Raw genomic sequence first — 23,808 nt, 5'->3', positions numbered from 1 at the left:
GCTCACCTTCCTCTGAATCACTACAGCCATTTCATTTGCAGAGGGGCTGCTTCAACATTCTTCGAGTTCTGGATGTTAACCTACGCTGACCTCTTCTATCAATTTTTGATATGATCATATCTCGGAAAAATTTCTCAACTGTCTTCTGAGGGTGAGAATCTAACAGTTCAGCAAAATGTCACTTCATTCAATGTCTTCAAATCCTACACTTCCCCTCCCCCCAAAATGCTTTGCAGATGCTACAACATTTTCAGTTTCTTCTACCACTGGAAGAAAACTTTCACAGTCCGTTACAACCTCATTCTGAAGTTGCTGTCCGGCCCCATTAGGGGGTGACTGTGTTATTTCTCCCACCGATTCTTCTACTACCATTAAAGCATTACAAATGGAGAAATTTTGCCAAGCTACTTTCACAGTAAGTTCCGGGGTCTCTCTCATTTGATCTTCGAGGAAATCAAATGTACGCCAAGTCCAGGACATCGTGAACAATCTTTAGCCCTCCCAGATGCACGGGATGAAGGAGTGGAGTCGTACCGGGGGGAATGGAGATGACTGGAACACGACAATCAGCGGTTACTATCGCACTTTTGTCAGTGGCAGCTGTGTCCGGAATCAACGACACTTTGAATTCATGATTTTTTTCGGTTTAAATATAGTTTAACCTCAGGAACAAAACACTTCAAAAACCAGTCCGAAAAAGAGTTTCTCAGTGGCCCATATTTTATGGTTTCCCTCCATGTAAAGAGAAAACTGTTTTTAGCATTCTTTTTGAAGAGGGCAAGGATTTCGGAATCTGCAAAGCAACATGGATTTACTCTGAAAAGTAGCCAGAAGCACTGGAACGAAACAGAACTTTGAGCTTGTCTTCTCCGGGCTGGAAGCCTCTGGTCTTTTTCTCATCCTTTGCAATAGATGTGCAAGTAGGCACGCCCTTCCGGCGTGGGGCCAGCTCATCGGCGCTGAAGACACAGCCATTTTCCTCAGCTTCTTCAGGTATTCAGGATACTTGGCAGCAGCTTCACAACCCACTTCCTCTGCCAGCCATTTCTTGTCACACAGACCATAGCGTTTCTCAAAGCTATCCAACCACCCATTACTGGCGATGAACGTTACAACGTTTGGTCCAGATCGAAACTGAAACTTGCATTTGTGTGATGCTCACTGGCAGATGATGCATACAGGAGGAGGCCTATTCAGCTTTCTCTGCGTTAGAAACCACCCAGGCCAATATTTCCCATTGTCTCTCCTTTGACATTTCAAGCTATGTATGATTTTCTCAATGATTCTGGTGTGCCCCTCAATACACTGGCCCCAATAGCTTTCTCATTTTTCTTTACTGTGCAAATTACAGATCTATTAACACCCCAAAAACACCCTACAGGGGTCTCAGTTTCACCATTATCAAGCATTTCAAGAACTTTCATTTTGTTTGCTATAGACATCCCTTTTCTTGCCCTCGTTGCTCTTCTTGCATTTCTATCATCTGTATTCTTGCTTTGCTGCTTGGATGCCATTCTTACTCAAACTTATGCAAATTTACAAGTATTGAAAGTTTTTAGATCACTGTGCAGCACACGACACTAATCTGTGATGTATACGAAGCCAAGGACAACATTCACAAGACAAAAAAGAAAAGCAAAACAGCCTTTGTATGACAACACGTGTGTGCGATCAATGGCAGCAGAGGGAAGGACAGGTGGAAGACCAAGGGCAGAAGCAAGCAACCCCAGTGTTGGTCTTGTCCCATGAGATCGTCAGCAAGATGACATGATGGTGACTTAAACTTGCATATTGTTCCAAAACTCTCAAAGGTGCACACTAGGTCAACTCAACGTTTGCTTGAGAATGACTTGCAGTTGTGACGGGACCACAGAACTCGGGAGTTAAGGTCAGGCCACCAGGCTGAGCTGAGAAGCACAAATATCACCATCTAGGAGAAAGCAGACACAAAAATAAGAAATGAAGCCCGGAACAGAGGCAGACTGCCTGAGTAGCTTTTACATTAGCGAGGAAACAGAAATTTGGAAGAATAATAATATATGCCAAATCGCCCTTACAAAGGCTGTACCAATTTGTATGCTCGCTCACAGTGGATGAGAGTCTTTTCTCCCGTATGTTCCCCAACATGAAATATTACCGATCTTTGTAATTTGTGCCAAACAGAAAGTGAATAACAAGGTAGCTCATTTTTGTTTTTTCATTTCTTTAATCATCTTTCCATATGGTCATTTCTAGTTCTTCATCTTTAAATTGTCTGTTTATATCCTTTGCCCGCATTAGAATGTTTTTCTTGCTGATTTGTAGGCACTATTAGCATATTAGGGAACTCTTATTTTTAACTCTACATTGCAAACGTTTTGTCCGAGCCTGTCATTTACTTTTTAACTTTGTCTTTTGCCATAAAGATGGTTCAAATGTTCTATGTAGTCAAATGTTTCTTGCCTTGCTTTGAAAAGGCTTCCCCTCCCTAAGATGATAAAAACATGTTCACATATTTTCCTTCATTATTTTTACAGCTCTGTGGTATTATTTCAAGGTATGAGGAAAGGATGGACTACTCAGTGAATGGTGTTTGGAATAACTGAGCGTCCATCTACAAGAGTGTCAGAAGGCCTCTCAATGGCATTTCCCCTCCGTACTAGAGACAGGGGCTCTTGGTAGAGTCAGGGCCCCAAGATGACCAAGTTGGATGGCTCAATGTTCTCTGGGGGTCAGTATGGCTTGAGGAGGGGAGTGTTTCCAAATGAATCATTAATTACTATACATTTTGCTGGCTTAAGTTTTGTTCCGCTACCAGTCTATACTCCTGCCTTATGTCAACTGAGGTACAGTATCCAGTTCTCCGATCTCTGACCTTCCGATAGTGGCTTCACCAAGAATTACCTGTCACTCACAGTTTTGGCACAACTGGAGAAACTTGGGTATGAGTAGGCTGCTGGGTGAGAACAGGTGATTATTGTTGACTCTAGTAGGTACAATAACAGAACTGTGGTAATGTTGGCAAATACTTTTTTGGGGGGAGGGGGAGAGCGGAAGCAAATACACATATAACTAGTCACTTATTTTATGAAAAAATGTTAACAATTGTTCAATCCAGGTGGGTGGTAGGTGGCCATGCATTTCACTATCTCACTTCTCTGTAGATTTGAACATTCTCATAATAAAAAGTGTGTGTGCGGGTGTGTGTGCACATGTGTGCATGAGGTAATAATCTCATGCCTCATGGGTACATTTTGGACACTATTCACATAGGTGTCAGTGGCTTTTCAGGTTAAAGACAAGATTCAGAATTACAGCTCAAGAACAACTGATCATTGGAGGGAAATCGCTTTAAATAAAATATTTTCCTCGCTTGAAATCAATAGATTAAATACTAAGGCATCACGAAGCCTGAATCCCAGTATCAATTTAAAGATATGAGACTCAATTTCCAAGTCTCCTTTTTCTCTACCAAACCTGAACAGAAGATTTAATAGCAATTTTATCCAAAACCAGATTACCTGAACCTGGGGACTGCTTAACTTCATTATACTAATAACAACTCTCTTCTATACCATACAGGAGATGGAGATGGGGACGCCTGGGTGGCTCAGTTGAGTGTCTGACTCTTGGTTTTGGCTCAGGTTGTGATCTCAGTGTTGTGGGATTGAGCTCTGCACTGGGCTCCGTGCTCAGCAGGGAATCTGCTTGAAGATTCTTTCTCCCTCTCCCTCTGCCCCTCTCCCCACTCATGTGCGCGTGCTCTCTCTCTCTCTCTCTCAAATTAATAAATAAATAAAATCTTTTTAAAAAGAGATGGAGATGTATGAAAGGAAATAAAGAGCAAACAAGAGCATAAAAACAGATCACCCAGGGCAGGAGGAATGACTACTATATGTTTAACTAAATCCCTGGGTAAAACTTCATTCAACCAACTTTCAAAGGATAAAATGTGCCTTGTACCCACAACATTCACTTTGGGTCAGAGTTTCGCCTCGTGTTCTGTGCCCTTGCTAAGGATATGTCACTTTAGTAAGATACCGGCATCAAGCTAGTGTGAAGAGTAAAGCCTCTGAAATAAATGTCCTATTACCTTTCGGTTCTGCGAGCCGTACAGAGCCCGGAAGCTGTGAGGATGCTATTAAATAGCGACACAATCACGTGCACCCCTTCTCAAGTACATGCATCTCAAGGGTTGAGGGTGTCATGCCATTCTTCTAGCCCTCGTGATTCCAAGGATGCCCGGCATGTTCTCTCAGGAGAAATGAAGCCTAGCTGATGGAGCTTTGAATTGAGGTGCACACTGCTCAGGTGCCCAAAAGGGCAGGAGGATCTCAGGATTTTTTTTTTTTTTTCCTGTCGGCGGCATTTCAACAGAGAAGAACGAAGACTTTCTCCACAGGCCCCGCCCTGTGAGGATTTGTCTGGACAATCCGGGGTGAGTTCATCACAGCCCCTGCTTTGAAAGGACATTTGGTCTCGAGGTGTTTGCTGTCATACAAGCTGTGCAGAGCGATCGGTTTCCCCCTTCTCAAGTCTTAACACACACACACTCAAGTGGCGAGCTCAAAAAGTGCAGACCCTCTGAATCATTTAACCTTTTCAAGTCTCATACCCATAAATGGTAGCCAATGGTGAGAGGTCCAGGAGAAATCTTATTTTCTCTCAAAATGTATAAACTACCCACAAAGCATTTGCTAAGATGATAAGCAGAGCTGTCACGCCACTGACTTTTGAGCCCAAAGAGCCCAAATCGAGCATTTCAAAAGCAAACCCTCATGATAAAAAATTTCAGACATTGTCTCCTCAGTCAACTCATGCTGATCATGTATAAGGCCATGTGAGATGAGGAATAAAGAAATGAACTGAGAAAAAAAAACCCTGACCTCAAGGAACTTAGTCTCCCAGAGAAGGCAAATATAACACAACAGAAAGTAAAAAGCCACGCATTCCATAAGAATTGCAAACAACGTGTTATTGGGGCCTAATCCGCCCACTTTTGTCCATTTCTACTTCATCTGCCCTGGTTCAGGCCCTTGTCTTTCCTCATCTGAAGAATGGTGTAGCTTCGCAAGTCGTCTGCCTGCCATTCAAACCTAGGGACCGCACTGCCTCCCGAGCAACCTTTCTAAACTACGGGTCTTAATCCAATACTGCCTCCATTTTAAACCGCACCAGGAGTCTCGGCGGCTTATCGAAGAACATCCAACCTCCCTCAGTATGATGGTGCCTGCCTCCTTTCCCAGGCTGATCTTTCACGACATCATCTACACCGTAGCCAGATAAGGGGCGATGTCAATCCTCCAGATTTCCTTAACCTTCAACACTAGTTCAAGCACTACCTCTTCCGGGAAGCTTTCCCTGATCTCTCTGGCTATATCCGAAGCACTGGCTGGCTCTGAAGTCCTGAGCAGCGCTCTCAGAGCCTCCTTCCCGTACTTATTCTGATTTCTTTATGACATTTCACTGTAGTGCCATCTGGTTCCCCGTGTTCCATCGTTTGTGAATGCCTTGGCAGCACTCACGGAGGTCAGGATTTGAATTGGACCTTGAAGAATGGGCAGGATTTCCAGTGTGTGAGATGAGGCCGAAAGACAGGGTGGCTGAAGTGGATAGTAAAGCACAACGTTGAAACGTCTGTTGAGGCAAATCACAGAAGGCCTCAGATGGCAGATTTCGTTGGTGAGATGGAGTTACGTTTAACTGCCCTGCTATTAATGAAAGAGTTTGTTTGTAATAAATGAAAAATTAAAAAGAAGATGTTTCAGATAAAGCAGATAGGTTCTTCCTTGTTACTAGGTCTCAGCACACACCTTCCCAGAAAAAAAAAGTCCTATTTGTGTCCTAAATAATTTAGGTATATCCTGCTGATATTTATTATCACATTGCTATTTTTTCTTGCTATTTTAATGTTTGATAACGACAGTTATGAAACATCTTCTTTCCTTCCATGGTTCGATGGGTCATTAATCAAATAGACATCCACAAGTTCTTAATAATAATGGATTTTTCACATTAATATTTCATGGAAAATCATGCATGTTTCTTACTGGATCCAAGTATTTGTTATAGCGCTGAAAATTCTCCCCGCCCCAAGAAGTCAAACGGATTCTGTGTAGCGACAGAGCCCTCTGCTGGCTACAGCGTGGCATAGCTACACCGGGACAGGGAAGGAACGCAACCGCCAAGGTGGTCAGCCATGCCTCCTGCAGGACAAGGCCCCCGAAGTTCGCACTTCTTCAGAAGGTTTCTTCCCCTTTGTATTAAGCAGAATGTTGACTCAATAGCTCCTCGAGGTAAGCAAACTCGTCTCAAATGGCCAGGAATTGGGCAAGTGATCCGACAAATTCCCCTTTTTCCCTGGTCTTTTGAGGGACTGGAGACATCCAAAGCTTCCAAAGATTTTTTTTTAAAGAAAACGTACATAAATATGAACAATAGTTTCCTGATCTCCTTCATTTGCTCTTCCTCTTTACCTCATTTTCACTGGCCTGTGTAAGACAAGAGGGAGGAACCCTTTAAGGAATCCAGCAGTCAGACCTAGTGGCCTTCCACATCCCAACCTGAAATATAACTAGGCCATCTCCTCAGCCTGGGCCAGATGTGTCCTTTGTCTCTCTCTCAGCCATGAGGACAGCAAACAACACAAGGTCAGCATAAAAACGGTTCTAGGGGATAATGACAATTGAAAGCCCTTTGAGCCAGCACCCAGCACTGTGCCTGGCTGCTGGCTGAGAGAGTTGATTGAGGTATAATAAAGGGAAGATGCACTGTAAAGTATGGAGTGTCATCCTCATTAAAGGTGCCCGTACCTTGCAAATTCAGACTGAATTGCAATACCAGGGAATGCTCATGGCCTGCTGGAGAGGAACAAGGTGTCCCCAAGCACTTCAGATCCCTCTTTCTGCAAAATAATTCCCAAAGTCCTTCCCCACTACTTGTGGTTCCTTTAAAACATTTACATTCAACCCAGTTCTGAATGGGTTCCTAAGCCCTAGTTAAGGGAGCAGAGCTTCCTCTTGTGCCTTACTTCTGTGGGGTTTTGGTGCTTCCAGTGCAGAGCTTTGCAACCTGGGGCTCTTGCATAAGCTCTTACCTTCGGTCTCCTCCAAACTCCATACTGTTCCCATGGCCTCAGTGAGCCAAGAACCAGGCTTTGCTCCTGGAGGCACAGGGTGGTGAGGCAGCTGGGTCTCCTTCCTGCTGCCCAGCCAGGGAGGGACGTACACAATAAAAACCCAACTCATTGCATAGAAAGAGCCAATGAGAACTGTAGGACAGAGGTCCAGGCCTTGGGAGCAGAGAGAGGAGGGAATCACTTCAGGGTTGATTTGCAGAGCCTGGGATTAGGACGCGGCCAGTGCGGCTACGTGGTGTCACAGCAGGGTCAGATCATGTCTTTATTTCACATTTTCATGTTTTGTTCACCATGTAATTTTTTTGCATTAACTTTGAATTTTTAAAGATATTGCATTAATTTTTATCTTAATACTGGGTGTCTTGGTGCACCCCCCGCCCCCGCGCACGCCTTAAATTTTGCGCCCGAGGTGGCTCACTTGATTTGCCCTAAGCCCAGGCTCGGGGATTGGAGTGAGGGATACGTGAGGGCCTTAATTTTGCAGCTAGAAACGGGGTAAACGACCGCCCCGGGCAGGCGCAGGCGGTGGGAGCCGAAGCCCGGGCCCCCGCGGTTCCGAGGGAGCGGGAGGCCCAAGAGGCGGGCTTGGGCTGGCGGCGCGCGGACGGGTCATCTGTGGCAGCCCCTGGTGAAAGCGAGAATGCCGAAAGGACGCTGCTTTACCAGGCTCTGGCTGCTCCAGGCACACCCCCCCCCAACCCCCCAAGCTCCTCTCCTAACCGCCAAGATACGATCCGCTTGCTCCCCTGCGGGGACGACGCGTCTCGTCCTCGCACTGCGCCCACCGAAGCCGTGCCCTTGGGCGCCGCCTTTACCAACCGGCTGCCCCCGGGGAAAGGCCTGCCCCCAACGGCCTCCCGCCGCGCCCTGTCGCCCGCCCGATGTCCCCTCCCTCCGCGCCAGGGGGGCCCGTCCCCCCGCAGGGATGGGAGGCCGCGTGCGGTCACTCCCCACCCACCCCGGTCGCAGCGTGTTCCACCGCTCCGTCCACCCCCCTGCCCCGCGGCCCGTCCCGTTCTAGCGGCGGCAACCGAAAGGCACTCTCCATTGTTCACGTCAAGGCCGAAGTGATGAGCCTCCGCAAAGGGTCGTTATTCCATGGCGGTCAAAGTCGCTGACCCGCCTGACCGCTTGGGCAGGCGGCAAATCTGAGGGCAGGATTTAGTCTTTTCGTGAAAAGTCACCAAGCAAATGAAGTATGTGTCAACAGTTGGTACAGAAGTGCATGCTAACAGGTGCATACGCAAAAACAAAAGCAAGACGTCTAAAGCAAGCTCTACCAATCGCTGCCTTGTGCACACTTGAAATTTCCATCAAGAGGTACGAAAACGTGCTTAGACAAAGGGTGGGGTTTCTGCGGGGAACTGGCCGGAAGTAAGCCCAGTCCCCTAGAACACCAGCCTGGGAGAACTGGATTTGTTGTTCCCACGCAACCCCTTAATAAGACCTCAAATTTCTCTGAAGCTCTTCGCAAGTGACTGTTTACAGGTTACTTTGGCTTTCTTGCGAAGCAATTAAAATGGCTTGTTCAAGTGAGACTGGCACTCGGATTGGAAACAGATACTCCTGGAAAATGGATGTGAGAAACGTGTTAATGCCGCACGGTTGTTGGAATGTGTTAAGGTATGCTGAACGCAACCTGCACATTTCCCTCAACTCTCTAAAGACCTATATCACTTCAGGAGTCTTGCCTTCAGATCTTTGGTTATTTTTCAGGCCTTAGTAAATGAGCGATGGACAAAATCCATAAGTACAAGAAATGCCAGATTTACCAATAAAAACACAGGTCACAGGGTGGGAGGGATGGGGTGGCTGGGTGATAGACACTGGGGAAGGTATGTGCTATGGTGAGCGCTGTGAAGTGAGCAAGACTGTTGAATCACAGACCTGTACCTCTGAAACAAATAATACCATTATATGTTAAAAAAAAAAAAAAAAAAGAAGAAGATAGCAGGAGGGGAAGAATGAAGGTGGGGAATCAGAGGGGGAGACGAACCATGAGAGACAATGGACTCTGAGAAACAAACTGAGGGTTCTAGAGGGGAGGGGGGTGGGAGGATGGGTTAGCCTGGTGATGGGTATTAAAGGGGGCATGTTCTGCATGGAGCACTGGGTGTTACATGCAAATAATGAATCATGGAACACTACATCAAAAACTAATGATGTAATGTATGGTGATTAACATAACAATAAAAAACACAGGTCACACAGTTAAAATTGAATCTCGGATAAACAACAAATACTTAGTTAATAGATGTATGTCCTATGCAATAGAGGGAACAAACTTTTATGTTAAAAATTATTCGTTGTTTAGCTGAAATTCAAATTTAACGAGGCGTCCTGGTTTTTTTTCTGGCAACTCTAAGAACAATGCATCCACTACTTGAATTCTTTTTTTTTTTTACAGTCTAACAAACAAGACACAAGGCTATATGGAGAGGTAGGCAAAAATATCACAAGCATTCTCAGGAATTTGTACACGCAAAAAAAAAATAATAAGCCACATTGAAATATTTATCATGAAAGCAGTAAAACGTTTATTTACGTTAACTGAGGAGACTGCCAATCTGATAGTTATGACTAGTAAGGGTATTAATCCAGGGAGCTACAAACGACTCCCTGGAAAACAAATCAGGCTTGTTGCCGGTTTTTGTATGGTCTTTGAGCTAAGAATGGTTTTTACATTTTTAAATGGTCAAAAAGAATCAAAAGAAGAATAGTATTTTGTGGTAAGTAAAAGTTATATGAATTTCAAAATTCAGCATCCATAATTAAAATTTATTGCAACCCAGCCAAGCCCACTCATTTTCTTATCGCCTCAGTCTGTCTTCAGGCTTGTAGCCTGCAAAGGCAAAGTCGAGTCCATGCAACAGAAATGGATCGACATGCAAAGCCGGAAATATTTACTCTCTGGCCCTTTACAGAAGCAGTTTGTCGACTCCTGATATGGATGAAACCATTAGCTGTAAAGTGGTGTTATAAATAATCTTTAAGTCGGGTAGCTATAACTCTGAGTGGGCTAAACGCTTCCTTATTTGCAGCAATTATTCGCTTAGCTGTCTTTTTTCTCATTAGTCAGAAGGATCGTGTTTTCACAGATACAAAATTTTGGTGAACTGAAAACCAATGGCGTTTGAATGAAATTTGTTTTCACAATACAGGTGGTCTTCACTTTTCACAAGTTCTAATTCAGCCTTTGTCCATTGCTGCACGGCCGGAATATTGCGGCGCATCATAGATCCCTTAACCTGAACGGTATTTTACCAAGTGGCTCGCCTGCCATCTAGTGGGGAAAGGCAGAAGGGAATGATTATTTATTTATTTAGACAAACGGACTTAGCTAGCTGTAAGGGGTAGGACCTTGAATGGTGATGATAATAGTAATTCCTTACACATGAAGAGCAGCTTGTGATTTACAAAGTATTTCCCCGTACAGTATTGTAATTAATCCTCTTTCAGGACAAAGGCTGTGTTCTAAGCAGATCTTTGCCTTATCTTTCCGATGAAGAAACCGAGTCTGCACATTAGCTTACTCAGGGTCATCCAGGTGGCTCAAATCCAAGTGCCATGTTCTGTTCGCTAAACTGAACTCCTCTGAACTTAAGTTCCCTTGTTTCTACATGTCTAGCTCTACTCTATGAATGATTTTGAAAGTCTATTTGCCACAAGTACATTTATTTTAGTAAACTTCCATGGATAGTGTTTTTAAACAAACATGAGCCATCCAAAATATTCCTTCTCAAAAAAAAAAATCAAAGGAGGAACATACAACTTTTTTTCCAGGCAAATTTTTAATTAGTGTTTATCAAAAACAGGGTATGAGTCAAGACCCATATTCTAATGGAAGGTGCAAAAACAGGGCAGAAGCACTCATTGCTTGACCCTCGGAGGGCTGGCTGTTGATTACTGCCACCGGCCAACCTTAAATCCATTTTGATTAAGACCTATACTCATAATTTTTCCAGTGTAATATGATTCCCTTACTTTTAGGTCTACAAAATGATGTTTGCATAGAGCTTTGAGAGTGTAAGACGCAGAGGTCTCAAAAAGAGATCCATTTTAATTGCTCTGTGTCTCAGGAACTTCCAGAGACTTGTTGTGAATCTGCAAAGGAACTTTTGAGCCTTTTCTGCTAAAGCTCATTTGAGAAGGGAGATTTGTGGGCTCTTCCAGGAGTTACTAAAGTGCCTCTGTCTTATAACAGCAGCCCACGTGCTTAGTGATGACCAGGAACCAGATTCAATAACCACAGTTTAGGGCAACCCCCTAAGAGTCACGTTTGCGATGACATCCATCTGCTGGATCTGCAGTTGGACACACAGTGGGAATATACGAAATCACAGGCCGCCTGCTAAATGCAGCTGTACTATCGAGTGTGTCCAAAAATGCACCAAGTGTCAACACGAGAAAGAACAGTTTCCACAACTTTGCAGATCATGGTTCTCAGGCTTTGCCTGTTTCTTGTGAGCCTGCCCCCAGTGGGAACACTGTAGGATTACTTGCAAATAGCCACAATTTCATACTAAAATTTCAGCTTGAGGTAGGAGTATGAAAACTAAGGCACCTGGGACATAGGCATTCAATTCTTTGGCTGCCAGACTTTCTCACCACCTTCACTTTTTTTAAAGGATTTATTGACCTATTTTAGAGAAAGAGAGAGCATGAGCAGGGGGAGGGGCGGAGGGAGAGAGAGGGAGGCTCTCAAGCAGACTCCCCGTCGAGCACAGAGCCCGATGTGGGGCTCGATCCCCTGACCCTGAGATCACGACCTGAGCCCAAACCAAGATTCCGACGCCCAGCCAACTGAGCCACCCAGGCGCCCCAGCACCACCTTCAGTTTAACGACAGGTAATCCCTACTGTTTGCAAGCTTCGCTGATGATGTGATTTGTATCGTAGATAGAGGAGCTCTCTGCAACTCTGCCCTGGACATGGTCCTGGACCTGTTTTATTGGTTGCCCCCATTGTTCTGGAAGGTAACATTCTGGTTGGGCCATTTTAAACTGGTGAGGCCTGGTTATTTATGTGGCTAGCACGTAGCTGAATGCAGGTATACCTTAACAATTATGCCAAGAGGATAGTATCGATCATTCTTGAACAGCAAGTCCCGTCATCCTAGGTATGTCCCTACGAGTTCACAGCACGAGAACTCGCTAAAGTTGCTCCTATTTCTATCACAGCTGTGCTGGTTACTCCTGCTGCCGCCAACAAGCCACACGTGCAGTGTGCCCTCCTGCTAGGCACTGTTGTGGGAGCTCCGTATGCACGAGCTAAACCAATCCTCATGGACTGTAGCTGTGGGGTACAGTATTACTGTCATCCCCATTGTATGGATGTGCAAACCAAGGCCCAGGGAGGCTAAGAGACTTGCTCAGTTTCTCTAGTAGGCTTGAATGTGAAGGACTGAAGGATGCGGCAATATCTGAACCCCACCAGCCCGACTCCAGAGCCCTAGCTTTAGTTAATGTTGCCCCAATCCCAAAGCAGAGTCAGAAGAAGAAAAGACACCCTGCCTACTCAATGAGGTCCAGCGACCCAGCACGGCGTTCCCTACCGTCCACGGTCTAGCTGCGTCTCCTGTTTTCCTCGCACCATGCCCTCGCCCAGCCTCATCCACTCTCGCCACTCCAAAGGCCTTCCCAGTAACGGGCCATGCCTGCATTCATGCTCTTCCTGCTGTCTCCTCCCCTCCCTCACCCCTTCCCCTGTTGAACGTCTACTCATCCATTAAGGCCCAGCTGCAATTTGACCTCTTTTTTTTAAAAGATTTTATTTATTTGAGAGAGTGTGAGAGAGAGAGAGAGAGAGAGCACAGAGAGAGAGAGAGGGAGAAGGAGACTCCCCGCGGAGCAGGGAGCCCCACACGGGGCTCGATCCCAGGACCCTGAGATCAGGACCTGAGCCGAAGGCAGTTGCTTAACCCACTGAGCCACCCAGGTGCCCCTCGACCTCTGAGGCCCCGGCTAGAAGTAAACACGTTCACCCCTCTATCCTCCCTCACAGCCCTTTGTGTGAAGTTCTCCTAGGGCACTTGGCGCCTTTTACCTGGTATGGGAATTATTTACATGCATAGCAGTCACATTCACTAGACTATAAACTCACTAAAGAAAACCCAGCTCAACCTCTGCTTCATCCATGACTCCTTGGCTCCCCAACTATATTAACTCATAGGTTCCCTCAGCACTTTGTTCTTACCTTAATTGTCTAGAATACTTAACCCTACTCCAGGGTGCTGTCATTAGTCTGGGTATCTGCCTTACCCTAGAAGGTAAACTCCCTGAGGGCAGACAGTGTTTTCTTTGTCTCTGTATCCTCAGCCTAGCACAAGCTCTTGTTCATTTGCTTGTTGAATGAATGAACGAGTGAATGAGTGAAACCCTTCCTGAATTCCCCCAACTGAACACCAATAGCTCCTTGTTCTTCCTTGTGACATTTTTTAAATCTTTGTTAGACTATAAGCATCTTAAGTTTGGAGCTATGCCTTTATTTATTTTTTTTAAAGATTTATTTATTTGAGAGAGCGAGAATGAGAGAGAGAGACTGTACATGAGACGGGGGAGGGTCAGAGGGAGAAGCAGGCTCCTCGCCGAGCAGGGAGCCCGATGCAGGACTCGATCCCGGGACTCCAGGATCACGACCTGAGCCGAAGGCAGTCGCTTAACCAACTGAGCCACCCAGGTGCCCGGAGCTATGCCTTTAGACATCTCCATGGTTCCATCGCTTAGAAGAATTCCTGGTCCACTAAATGAGCTCAATAAATATTTTCTGAATGAATGATTCATCAAAATGAATGGAGAGCCTTAATGATGGGCTCACAGGTGGTCCCAAAGAATAAGTGAACGAAGGTTGGAGCACCTGGGTGGTGCAGTCAGTTAAGTGTCTGACTCTTGGTTTCAGCTCAGGTCGTGATCTCAGGGTCATGAGACTGAGCCCTATGTCGGGCTCCACACTCAGCCCAGAGTCTGCTTAAGATTCCCTCTCTCTGGATCATAGGGGAAGGGAGGGAAAAAATGAAACAAAACAAAACCAGAGAGGGAGAAAAACCATCAGAGACTCTTAATCTCAAGAAACAAACTGAGGGTTGCTGGAGTGGTAGGGGGTGGGGGGATGGGGTGGCTGGGTGATGGACAGTGGGGAGGGTATGTGCTATGGTGAGCGCTGTGAAGTGTGTAAGACTGAAGAATCACAGACCTGTACCCCTGAAACAATACATTAAAAGTTTAAAAAAAAGTCTCTCTCCTCTCCCTCTGCCCCTCCCCCCACTCATTCTCTTTTTCTCTCTCAAATAGGTAAATAAACCTTAAAAAAAAAAAAAAGAAGAAGAAGAAGAAGAAGGCAGAACTGGATGGGACTCAGCCATGAAGGCTGAGGTGAGCTGTGTGTGATGGAAGGGCAGTGAGCCACGGGACCGGTTACTCACACCCACACAAACTAGCAGCCATCATTTATCACTGTCAGTACTGTCGTTAAAGGCAATTCATTATTCTTTGCTTTGCTACTGGAGATATTAGGAAAACAAGCATCAACATCCTCCAAGAGAATAGGACAAAGTGATAAAAACCCATAAAGTAAAAACTATTTTCAGGTTCATACAACGCCTGTACACATTCTGTGAAACCATTATGCATCCAGGGGCGCCTGGGAGGCTCAGTCGGTGAAGCGTCAGCCTTCGGCTCAGGTCATGATCCTGGGGTCCTGGGATCGAGTCCCACATCGGACTCCCCGCTCAGCGGGACCCCTGCTTCTCCCTCCCCCTCTGCTGCTCCCCCTGCTTCTACTCTCTCTCTCTCTCTCTGTCAAATAAATAAATAAAATCTTTTAAAAATCCATGCATCCATTTGCCAGTGTGATGATATTCCAATCCTAGCTGGTATTCCTTTCCCATGATTAAAAACATCATCTTAGCACCATAAGATAAGGAAAATAATAAATTAAAAAGGTTGTATTATAATGCAATGGTAGGAAAGTGTTGAAATATAAAAAATTGTATGGGTTTACAGGTTAATAATGGGTCATCCTTATGCCATCAACTGATAAATAAGTGAAAAATAAGATATCTCAGAATGAAGTAATCTTCAAAGCTGAGTTCTTCATAGAATGACACAACTCTAAGATTTAAGAAAAGAAAGAAAAAGAACATTTGCTGAGAACCTTCTGGGTGTCGAGTACTATCCTGAATGCTTTTACCCACATTATCTAATTTATAGGTCTGAACAAAATCATGGAAGGTCGCATAGCTAGTAAGCATCTGAATTGAAATTTGGTTACACGTGTTCTATGTCCTCACCTTTATTCTGCCCCTCCTACTAAGAATTCGGTGCAAATACAACACTTACTGACATTCCTCATCACTACTGTTTAACTTTATCCCTCCCCACCACAAACAACATTTCAGAGGCTCTCTGGGCCAGTTAATTGAATTGCAGAGATTCATTCAACCCATCTAAGTCCAAGGGGTCAGGATTTCTCCCATAGATGCCCTATTGGTAGACACCCTATCGTCAATGCCTATCATCTTTTCCTTTGGACAGTGTAAACCTGTTAAGTTACACAGCCTACTAGTGTTTTTACATTTTCTTCTTCTTCCCCAAACACACAGTTTTAGTAGCCTGATAACAGAAAGCCAATCCTGGCGATCCAAATAGGCTGAGCTCCAATGGATCAATAACTCACTTGGTGGCCTGCTGCCAAGTGGCCGAACGACCACCATCAGAAAACCTGGCGTCCTATTCTTCTCTAGCCTGCCACTGCTGGAGTGGAGCGGTGACAGTCCCTTCCAGGCCGTCCTGGGTGTTCGAGCAGTATGCAACCGGCATGCCGACGGGGGATGAACAGCAAGCATTTATCGACAGTTTCAGACTGGGGGAAAGTTTGTGAGGATGTCTAACTACAAATTTCAGTAATAGAGTATTCATAGTCAGTTTTAAAAACACTAAGCACTTGTCAAAATGGCAGAGTTAATTTCTTTTAGAATTAAATGAAAATGAAGGAACAATTAAGCATGTAATTACCCACAAAAATGTTTTTAAGATTTGTAATTACAGTTAATTGCTATAAAATATCATGTTGACTTAAAAAGCTGTTAACAACATTGAAAATAAAGTAATGGCATGGTAAATGCATATTTCCTTATGTTCACGCAGGCACAGGGGCTAGGGGAAGGCCCCAACTCACTTTGTGACCCAGTTCCCTGCAATGCCCATTGAGCCGGCCATACATGCAGCCTCCCTGTTTTCTCTCTTTCTCACTTTGTCCCTGCACATGTGAGAGGTCCTAATAGTCTCTGCTCCCGTCCCCCACTCCATAGAGCTCCTATGGTGGAGACACCAAAAGAGAATGATCTATGGGATTAAGAAAAATTAAAATGGAGCCGTGGAGGGCCTCAGCTGGTTAAGCGTCTGCCTTCAGCTCAGATCATGATCCCGGGATCCTGGGATCGAGCCCCGCGTAGGGCTCCCTGCTCAGCGGGGAGTCTGCTTCTACCTCTCCCTCTGCCTGCCGCTCTGCCTACTTGTGCGCTCGCTCTCGCTCTCTTTTTCTCTCTCTCTGTCCAATAAATAAATAAAATTTTTTTAAAAAATAAAATGAAGCCATGGAGGTGATCTGGCTTTAAAATTCCAGGGGCGCCTGGGTGGCTTAGTCGGTTAAGCATCCGACTCTTGATTTCAGCTCAGGTCATGATCTCAGGATCATGAGATCGAGCCCTGCATTGTGCACCATGCTAGGTGTAGAGCCTGCTTGAGATTCTCTCTCTCCCTCTCCCTCTGCGAACCCCCCTCAAAAAAATAAAATAAAAATAAAATAAATAAAATTGGAATTCCAATTAATTACATCAGGGTTGACGTTCTCTAAACTGAACCTAACTTCAAAACATGTCACTTTTACTCATTGTAGCCACAACAATCTCTTAATCCAAGAGGTTTCCAATCTTATTCTTTCCAAGGTCTCATTCAAGTGTCATTTAGGTTATGACTATAGCAAGAAGATGAACTTTCAGAAAATCTATCCTCAGTAAAAAGGCATGATGTTATCTTTTCAAACGACAACTGACATTAAGAAATCTAAATGCCTGGGTCCATGTAATATCTCTTTAAGTTAATATCACTATCCTCTTACAGCTGTTCTTGAAAAGGAAAAGTTGGGCTACTAGTTACCCACTTGCTCTATTTGCGGGGGCAGAGGTTATACAAGCAGTTCAGAGAATCCCACTTTTTTCTTCAAGCACTAAAATGTACGTGTTTCAATGTAATATATAATTCCTGGTTACCAATCGAATTCAAAGCTTGTCTATTTCAGTAGCTCCTTATTTAGTAGAATTTACTTATATTTGGCTATAAAATACCTGTCTTTATCATTTTTCACATCTTAGAACAATTTGATCCCCTAAAATATCTCTGTAACATAGAACATATACCCTGGCCAGTGTGAGCCTCAAAGCCGATGGTAGAAGATGCTTTCTCTAGGGGCCCCTGGGTGGCTCAGTCGTTAAGTGTCTGCCTTCAGCTCAGGCCATGATCCCAGGCTCCTGGGATTGAGCCCCACATCGGGCTCCTTGATCAGCAGGGAACCTGCTACTTCCTCTTGCCTGCCGCTCCCCCCACTTGTTCTCTCTCTCTGTGTGTGTCAAATAAATAAATAAAATCTTAAAAACAAAACCTGTCAAACCACTTTTTTTTTTTTTTTAAGATGCTTTCTCTAGCTCTCCATCTATGTCTAGAATCTACTGTATGGAAATGCCAGGGGAATGGAGGTACACTGAGTCTAAATATTTGATAGAGAAGCTGACTGGGCATTAGTAATTAGTTTAGCAGACTAAACCCTGGTACTTGTAGATTGATTCAAAAAGAGGGCATCTCTGTAAGCATGTACTTTGACTGTAATACTCATATTTGTAAATTCATTCATCTATTCACCCCACAAACCTTTCCTCAGCCTGCTCTTTTGGGCACGTCACGGTGCCAGGTGCTGAAGATACGCAGAGTGACTCACTAAATCTTCACAGGAATACGAGGTAGGTACTGTGATGATTCCTATTGTACAGTGGAGCTTAGAGAAGTTATTTGCCCAACGTCACATAGCTGGTAAGTGGCAGAGTCACTCCAAAATAACTCGGACAACACAGACACCTTTAACTTAATCTTAACTCTGGGAAGTGGTATTTAATCAAAACCCCTAGGCAGAGAGAGGAATGGTCAAGCCTCAGGGCACCGTGGACACACGGGATTATTGACCGGAACTTTTCTCTTATTAACGCTCCTGTGCCTTGACCAGGTATCACACCACTGTCGGTGGCACCACATTTGGCCATTCATGATCCCAGGGGCTCAGCACCTCTTTTTCAAGCAGCCCTAGGGTCAGGAAGTACTGTGATTTCCCCAGACCCCAAGAGACAATTCAGGAGAGTCTGATTTAAAAGCCGGGGCCTCGCCACAAAGAACTGAGGCTCTGATGAACACTCAGGGTTGACAAGACCAGGGAGGGCAACTCCCAGAATTTGAGGGTCAGGCTAGAAAATGCAGCGTATGCTACTAGGAATCAACAAGAACTTGATGGCCGCTTGTTCCATTCTAGAGGGCAGCCTAAGTCTAATGAAACTGCCTTTTCTGTGTTCCCTTCCTTAGGGCCCTAAGGGTCCCTCCCCCCGCCCAAAAAAAAATCTCACTAAAACAAAAATAAAACAAAATAGCCAAAATTTGGCAGGAGGAATTCTCTTAACCAAAGAGATGGTCATACTCCTTGAGCCCCATTTTCCTCTTCTGAGAACAGACCAAGCAAAGCCAAGTATCTCCCTGGGAGGCCAGATGGAATGCTCTAAGCTGATTTTCAGAACCTCAAATAAGCAGCAGCAGCTAAGACAGAATGAATTCGAGTTCCTGTTTTGTGTCTGTTTGCTTGATTTTTAACAACTGAAGGGGTAAGGAGAAGGCCCTTTTGCTCTTAATAACTAGCTGAGGGTCTGAGCGAAGCCTGTTTCAGTGTTGCTTTCCCCTTCATCCAGCAGCTGTCCAGCCCGGGGTCATACGTGTCTCTGGCACTCAACTAACAGAGTCCATCTCTATGACAACACCACCTATAGCCTTAAGGAAGGAATTCCGAGATATAAGAAAGATCCCTATGAGTTGTCTCAGGTGAATCAGAATCATAAGGTGGCAGGGGGCGGTCAGTATTTTTTAAAAGATCCCCATGTGATTCTAAAGTGAGCTCAAGGCTGAGAACCACAAGTTTAGATGATTTCAACCATGGGAGGTTTTTCTAAGTAGCTGGAACTCGGGTCCCATGGAGAAGGAGGAACTCTCTAGGCCAGGACCGTCCAAGAGAAATATAATATGAGTCGTGGATATAACTGTAAATGGTTTAGATAATACAAAGAAGAAAGTAGAAAGTAACAGGGAAATTAATATACTTTATATAACCAAATATACCCCAAATATTGTCATTTCAACATGGAATCAATATAAAAAATAATAGAATAATTTTTTTCCATTCTAAATCCTGGAAGTGTGCTGTGTATTTGATACGTAGAATGTAGGCTGTGTCCTAGACAGCACATCTACAAGTCAGTTCGAATGAATCCCCCCAAACGGCTATGGCTTCTACCTCCCTGTTGGCTACCGTTCCAGGACGGTTACTCTATAAAGTCATAAAACAATGTTTCATCTACAGAGTCACTGGAAGGGCTAGAAGAGCCAGTCAGTATTTATTTGGTCCAACTCCTTTACGTAGTAACAGTGATTAATAAGACCCAAGGCGGGAGGGCTTGTACCAGTGCTCCTGATAATTGGTTACAGCACAAAGGCTCTGCAATCTTTGGCCGTTTTCTGTACCCTGAAAAGGGCCGGCAGTTGAAAAGGTGGCATCTGTCCTAACTCTCCTTTTTCTTGATTAGCAAAGAAGTATCTTCTCTAATGCTCAATAAAGCAAATTCATCTGAAGCTTTTCATTTTATGTTAGAAATTCAAATACTGAATTTTCACTTTGTTGGGATTTTTTTTTTTTTCTTAATTTTGGTGCAGCCGGCTTTGGACAGCTTACTCGATGCCTCCTCACCTGTCAATTTCAGCACACACAGAGCCAAATTAACTCAAGAGGTTCCCAGCTGAATAGACTGATCTCTGAAACAATCCACACATCTGGCCGGAGCAATCAGAAGCCTCATTAACACACCTGAGTTAAACAAAACGTTATCAGGGGTGTTAAAGGCCACTTGTTAGTTACACAAACCTCCTTAGTCTTGCATCTGTTCTTTAAGGAAACAAGAGTCGGTAAAAGTTACTTTAATACTAATAGCAAACTGCCTAAAATTCAGGAGTGTGTAGTAACAAAAGTATTTCCCCCCCAAAAAGATGCCTAGTAACTATCAGCATGTTTCCCTAATATGCAGTTGTGTATACTAGAGAGAGCCATGGGTCAATGTGTTTGGGTCTTTTTTTGTTCCTTTAATTTTCTCTTCCATGGTCTAGGTTAGGCTTTACCTGGAGACAGTTCTGCCCCATTCAGTACTGGCTTCTCAGTGGCTTGTCACTGATACAGCTCATGGCTGAGCAAAGAGCCAACCCGTAGATACAAACAGACACATGAACACTGATTCTGCCCTTCACTCATTTGACTGTCGACTGAGCACCCCTGTATAAGGCACTGTACTAGGCCCTGCAAGGGACATGAAGGTAAAGGAGATACACCTTCTACCCTCAAGATGCTTACATGTAGGAGAAGAGAATATAAAAATAGCTGAACTATATCAAAAACTCTTAAGTGTTCAAAGACATGCATATGCAATATTATGGGAGACACATCTTTTTATAGATCTATATCTGAATAATTTGTTTTTTGATCATTTTGACTACATCTGTCAAAATAAGAAAGGGACACACAGATGGGGCAGGATGAACGGACAGGCCGTTTTGATAAACTCCAACGCTTGAAATCAGCCCTTAAGGATGAAAGCTACAGTTTTGGCTTCCACAGCAATAATTTTTTTCCCCTTATTCTGCTTTAATCACACAGTGGTGAGAAAATTCTCATTTACCAGAAAAGTAATACGTTCTTGCTTGTCCAACTTGACAGTACCCTAGAAGAGCTGGGCGTGAATTTTTACCAAAAATGGGAAAGACAGCCTTCGAAGTCAATGGTACATTTACAAAACATTCAAGTATTTGCACAGAGTAAGCAAGAAAGTCCTCATTACGGGGCTTGCACAGAGCCCAGCTAACCTGCCAGTATTCAAGAGCCAGAGGAGGAAGACACAAGCCATTGGCCGTGCCTGGGAAGGACTGTTGACGTTAGGGACAGAGAAGCCTTTCCCCACAAGAAAGCCAGGGACCTTTGCTCTCCACTTCCTCCTCCTCTCGACCTTGGAGCTGATAAGATGTTTAAGTTTTGCCACTGGGCAGGCAGAGCCGGGAAGGCCAAAGACCACTGAAGATTTTGTTTCTTGTTTGTGGTGGAAGGGACAAGAAGGGTGCATTTGAGATGAGCCTTGAAGGAGGGGATGAGCCTGAAGCCAAATGGAGGAAGAGGAGCCTTCTAGGCATGCCAAGGAAGGGCGGGAGAAAAGCCTACACTTCCAGATCCGGAGCCCTGGCAAGCCCATTCAAGAGGCTGAGCCCCATCCCCAGAATCAGCAGCAGCCGGGAATCAGAGAGGGGATGAGGGGATGAGGGGCCCAGGTCGTCTGCCAAAGCTGTTTGGGTTCCCCTTTGTCTTTCCTAAGCCCCCCCCCCACAATAATGACTGGCTGTGGGGGTGAGTGTGTAGAGGGCTCTCTGAGCCCCTGCAGAGAATTGAATAATAGGGCTTTGCAAAGGAGGGGCTTTAAAAGTCCTTAATCCCAAGAAATTTAATGATATTCACAAACACAAGTTTAAATGAAAGACTTGAAAAGCAAAAAATGCTACATTAATAAAGCATTAGTGGACTGTAATCAGGTTTTGATTTAATCTCTTCAGGAAGCCCTTAATACTCTGCATCAAATACAAAGCTAATCTCTTGTTTCCTCTGAAACTCCACCTCAGCAAACTGTTCATCCAGCCGTGGAAAGAAATTGAAGCCTCTTCAAAATTTATTCTGCCCACCGGCAAACCAGTTGAGGTTTTCAGATCTTATTTTATATCACACGCATCTCCCTTTGGACTCACAGTGATGATTTTGTGGATTGAACAGTCCTCTATCCATAGTCATTTTTAAGTTTGGCAGCTTTGCAGTTTTTAAGCTGCGAAACTTAAAATACTTTCCAAGTCGTTACCCCCCGATACGATTTCTCTTTCCTCCTCTCCCATGTCTTCCTGTAATTTACAGACACTCTGGGGTCCACTTCGGGTCCACCTGGGCACACACTGACTACTGTGCGTCTCCCTCATCTTTTGCGTCTGGGTCATTCACTCAACCTCAAATTGCTCTTGTATTCTGGCTCCTCAAGTCGTCCTTTGGGGAACTGATCTCAAGTTCCAGGCACGGGTACCTGTGTGCTTAGAACCCACCCGTTTCCCCCTGCAAGCTGCAATACCTCTTTCCCTAATTTCCATCACTTACAAAGTGTGCCAATTTGCTTCTCTCTGAGGCAGGGGTAAATAAAATGCATCGCAAAGACTCTCCCATCCCTGTTACCCAGGATAATTAGAGAATTTTAGGAAACTCTCAGTGACAAAAGAAGTTTTATATTCCTATAACTGTGGCTACTCGGGAGGTATCACGGGGACCACTGCCTCCTGTCTGACACATTCTAGGCTTGTCATCTGAAAGCTATTTCAGAATTGGGGAAACCACCTTCTCTTACACATCCAAGAAAAGGGACTGATTCTAATAATAGGTTGGCATCTAACTCAGTTGAATCATCTTTATCTTTATAAAATATATCAAAAGATGTCTGCAAATTCTATCTAAGAAATGGAAGTACACACTAAAATCTCCAGCTTCAATCACTTTGCTGGGGCAGTAAAAGCCACTCCTATTAAATATGTTAAGTATTGTTTTCCACATCTGAAAAGTTATCTCCGCTTCTTATTACAATTAACAATACTTCACAACTGTATATCACATTAAATTTATGTGTTCATATGTATTTTCTCGCCTGTATTCCTTTAAACATTTTTTAAAGATTTTATTTATTTATTCATGAGACACAGAGAGAGAGGCAGAGGCAGAGAGAGAAGCAGGCTCCCTGCAGAGCAGGGAGCCCGATGCGGGACTCGATCCCAGGACCCCAGGATCATGACCTAAGCCGAAGGCAGACGCTTAACCGACTGAGCCACCCAGGCGCCCCTCGCCTGTACTCCCAACAACCCTGTGAGGTAGGCAGAGCAGCTATTCTTGTTCTTCTCATTTTACACATGAGAAAACTGGTAATGAGATAAAGATTACCCAACCAGTCGGTAGTGGAGATGATGAATCCAAGTTTTCTGCCTTCCTGTTCAACATGGGTGTTGCCAGTAAATACTACTGGGGTAAACTGTAATTCTCTGGCATTCAATAATAAAGACATTCATCGTCTGGATAAACTGGATAGAATTACCTCAGGGAACTGGCCCTTAACTGATAGGCTGCAGGAAGAGAAGGAGGCTGAACATACAGAGGACGAGATCTGTACGCCTCCCAGATCAAAGGCTCTCCTGCTGCCATTAAATTGCAACTAAATGAAATATTTTGCTGCCTCATGGCTTCACTTTCTCTACACAAGAAACATAGGTTCCTGCATAT

General features: G+C 44.5%; 1 long non-coding RNA gene across 4 annotated transcripts in view; it reads right to left on the bottom strand.

Moving 5' to 3' along the window:
- LOC141371276 (uncharacterized) overlaps nt 1-23,808 on the bottom strand; it is a 64,560-nt gene that overhangs the window by 11,031 nt on the left and 29,721 nt on the right. For all 4 annotated transcript variants that reach the window (XR_012376093.1, XR_012376094.1, XR_012376095.1 and 1 more), the window contains one exon: nt 7-1,930. This is a non-coding gene — a long non-coding RNA (uncharacterized lncRNA). The remainder of the gene's footprint in view (nt 1-6; nt 1,931-23,808) is intronic.

This window comes from Callorhinus ursinus, unplaced genomic scaffold (genome assembly GCF_003265705.2).
Source record: "Callorhinus ursinus isolate GAN/ISIS: 27379988/994484 unplaced genomic scaffold, GSC_fseal_2.0 scaffold64, whole genome shotgun sequence".
Lineage (NCBI taxonomy): Eukaryota > Metazoa > Chordata > Mammalia > Carnivora > Otariidae > Callorhinus > Callorhinus ursinus.
This window is presented reverse-complemented; position numbering and strand designations above follow the sequence as displayed.